The sequence below is a fragment of the Hirundo rustica genome, chromosome 6 (genome assembly GCF_015227805.2).
Source record: "Hirundo rustica isolate bHirRus1 chromosome 6, bHirRus1.pri.v3, whole genome shotgun sequence".
NCBI lineage: Eukaryota > Metazoa > Chordata > Aves > Passeriformes > Hirundinidae > Hirundo > Hirundo rustica.
The window spans coordinates 59352078-59356294 of NC_053455.1; positions in this window are offsets into that span (position 1 = coordinate 59352078).

Below are 4217 nucleotides of genomic sequence, written 5' to 3' on the forward strand. Positions count from 1 at the left end.
ACAACAACAACAACTTGTACAACAGGATAAAAAACATGAGCAGAAGAGAGGCTGAACGTCAAATGATGATTCAAAACTTTGTTTGAACATGAAGCTTATAGAGAAAGCAACCAAAAGTCTGCATGTTAATGACTCTTCTCTTACAAGCTTTTGAGAAATCTACATGGTAAGGAATTGCAATACTCTGTATGGTATTTTACCACTGAAATGTCCTAATTTTTTTAGAAGGTTTGTGCTGCAGTCAAAAGTTTTGTGATTCAAAAAATCCAAGGCTAAAGCTCCAATGACTTAACAGTCTGCACAATTTTATCCTCTGACTGTATTAACATAATGCTCTGCATAATAGAACAAAACTACATAATACTGAAGAACACTGATGGAGAGATTTAATTCCTTATATTCAGTCTATTAACTCAGCCATTATCCACAGTGAGAACATACACTATGTTGTAGCAGAAAATGGCAAAAATGTATTCCATTAATCTGTAAGCGGGAATAATTCTCTTCTCTTCTCTCAGAGAGCATTTAAGCCATTTTAATTTATTCCAAATTGTGGCTTCCATCAATCCTTAAATGTCCAAGCAGTGTGACCTGGAAGCTGCAGCCCCAGAACTGCTTGCAGAAGACCTGGGCACCTGGATGTGGGACTGCTCTGGGAACAACAAAGGCACTGTCCTGCCTGAGCCCTGGTCACTCTTGGCTCATCCTCCCTCATGGGACAGCCCACACCTTCCTGCACAGCTACAGCAATTTCCTTTCTTTACAATTAAAAATTCTGCCTTTTCACTCCAATTAACTCAGCAGTTCATCTCACCCCCTACTTGAAAATGCTAAAGACAAGTTGGAAAGAATTGGAATAAAAGCAGAGGGTGCAGTCAGTGGCCAAGGCTAGCCAGGCATTGCTCAAGGACAGAGCTGCTGCCCACTCCAGCAGTGAGGAGGCATCATCTAAAGAGCCTCTGATCACACCCACCACGGCAGCACCACAGCACAAATTAACCAAGAGCAAAACATCTGGAAAGAAGTTGATGTGTCAATGATTCCACGACAAATGACAAGACTACAAACCCAAGTTATTAGCTGAATTTGGCCCAAGTCGCAGGTAGAATGTTCTTTACATCCAACATTTTCTTCAGACTGAAACTCTTAGAAATGTTAATATATCACTGTGCTATTCTGTGGACATGCCAGTGAAAATGTTTCATTTTACAGACCCATATGTAACTCTAGAGTACCAAACCAGCTAAGTAGGCAGAATTGAAGTGTTTTAATAAACAAAATTAGGAGTCAAATGAGAAAAAATTCAGTAAATGATTAAACTCATCCTTAAAAAAGGAAGGTGAGATTAAAGCACTACCAGTATACAGAAATCTATTTTCTATCTCCTCATCTCATTCAATACCTAAAGCACTTCATAACATTTGCTTAACAGCATCTTCTTGTTATGCAAATTACCACCAAATTGTGTTCCTGAATTAAAGCATTTGGTTTGTTTTTTTTATTATTATCCCCAAGCATACTCAGTATGCTGAAAAGCGATACACAGAATGAGTCTTCAGTGACCCCAAAATGTCTGTTCCTCTGGCATTGTACTCTTCCCCATCATCTGACTACCACGGTAATTCAGAAAGTTTATACAATTAAAATACTAATTGGTTTTCTGCTAGCCATTTTACTTTAAAAAAAAACCCAAAAATCAAGTTAATAAAAGCAGAAAGCAGCTACAATCTGGGATGCTTTTACTGTGCAGCCTTTGCAGAACACACACTGCTCTCCAGGTTGTATTGATGGAATGTTAAGGGTCGGAAGGGACCTTCTGGATCATTTAGACCCAACCCCCCTGCCATGGGCAAGGACACCTCCCTGATGACTATGAGAAACAGGGCGCTTAAAACCTTATCTTTCATTCCAGTACGGAATGCTGGAACTTGGTAATTAGTGCTTGAATAAGGACTTTATCTTTCAATTAATCCCCCCCCCCCCGTTTCATCACTCAGGAAATGATTTGGTCTTCTCTGATGTGGCCACAATGGAAATGAAATTAAAAAGTGACAGAAACATAACTTTTCTGCAGAGTTAGGAGAGAGGGAGGAGAAAGAACAGGCTATCAGAAAGGGAGCCTACTTTTGGAAATCCATATCTGCTTTTCTTGAGAGTTCTTTCACCAGACAGCAAGTAATTTTATTTATTTTTGTTGCTTTGTCTGCAAGTTTCTTCCACTTCCTAATTTCCCCTCTCAGATGCAATTTTAAAAAGTCCAATATTCAACAGACAGCAAACTAATTGCTTGATAATGACCTTTTAAATGGCCAGATTAACTGTAATGGCTTTAAATGGAATTTTAATGAGCTATTCTGAGTATAACTAATTATTCGCTATTTATACACATGTCTATACATAGACATGAACAGAGTATTTTTGATTAAATGAAATTTTATCATAACTGTTATTCCAAGCTGCATTCTTTGCACAGAGCTGTACCATAGGAGAAGCACACATATGAATAAATTCAAATAAACTTTTCTAGTGGCATGGTTTGAAGCAGGGGATCCATATTCAAGTCCGTGCCCCGCATGCCTCCAGGTAATGCAGGATAAACTACTCTGAATCAAGAAGAACAGAGATTTAAATCTTGTGCTCTGTGCATGATGCACATATTGGTGAGAGTCACATACATAATTCCCAAAATCAAAAGCTGAAATTCTGACTCAGACAATCCAATTTCAGGAGAATGGCCAAAACATTTCATGCTATTCTGGCATAAAAGAGGGAAACAACTTGAAACATAAGGAGTTCCTTAAAAATAGGTGAAGAAAGCATAGATTTCCACTACAATTTGAATTAGATTTGCATTATACTTGCATTTGTGAAAGCCAAACATTTTGTCTTCTGCAGAAGGAGGTAAGAAAGCCAAACTCCTAATTTATTTAGCCTCTTAGTCAATTGACAAGGTGAAGACAGGTTTGGCTTTTGATGTAGTTTTTGTTTTTTAAAATACAAGCAATGCTTTTTTACAACTCTTAATTCCGTCATATGCAACTCCTAGGGTACAAAGATTGAGGGAGGAGAATACTGCCTACAAAATTTACAAAGGATAGAGACGAGAATGAGAAAACAGCATTGTAAGTTCCCTTACAAGTCTGAGATGGAGTTGAGCAACAGTTAATGTCTTGAAAAATTGGCTTCCTTCACAGGTCCATAAAACCAATGCTGATCCGTGCTATGACATGGCATAAACTTGGACATAACTACTTGTACACTCGAGTTTGTGCTTGACCATTTATACACCTTCCAGACTGCACTGGCAAATGAACTTCATCCATCTCCATTTCAGCTACTCTAAAACTACATTGCAAAATGTTTTAAATAGGTTGCACAGGGCTCTCTTTAACTGTGAGCATGTCACTCAGCTATAACAGATGTTCAGGATAGAATACAAAACCTAAACACAGATAATCATTGAGTTCTTCTCGCTCGGTCTTAATTTGGATTAATTCAGTCTTGTTTTGCATTTCTCATTAGAAATGTATATCTCGTGTTATATGATATCTGCCACCTGAGATGTCCATATACAAACACAAAAAGATGTGAAATCTGCTTAAAATATCTATAAGAAAATGTTTTACATATCTCATTTGTTTTGCCACATGATAAGATAAAGGTATTCACATGCTGAAAAAAGCCACATTAAGAAAAAATAGTAAAAAACTAAGTTACTTCTTTATCAAATAGACGGACACAACAAGCTAAAAATACATTTTTTAGAAGTGTGTGTGTGTGGGGGGGGCAGATTTAATCATATTGAGATAAAAAGTAAGAAAGTAAGACATCTTGAGTCAGCTATCTGCCATGATGTCTCTCTGTTGTCTCACACACTGCTAAACCCATTGGCTAAGTTCCCTAATAAATCAGTGTATTGGGTCTGACCGAGGTAAAACAGCTTTTACATGCTAATCTTTTCTTCATTGTAAAGCCTCTTGCCACAACAGAAAAACATCATGAAACCAAAAGGAATCATTCCCCCAAGACTGGGAAACTGAGACACCAAAACAGAACACAAAAATTGTAGGGTCATTGAGTAGATACTCCTGGAAATTATGCTGAGGCACATGGGAAATAAAGAGGTGACTGGTGACAGTCAGCAGGGCCACAGCAACTGCAAGAAAGAAATATTAAAAAAAAAAAAAAAAAAATTCTCATACCTTTAGGTAGCTAAC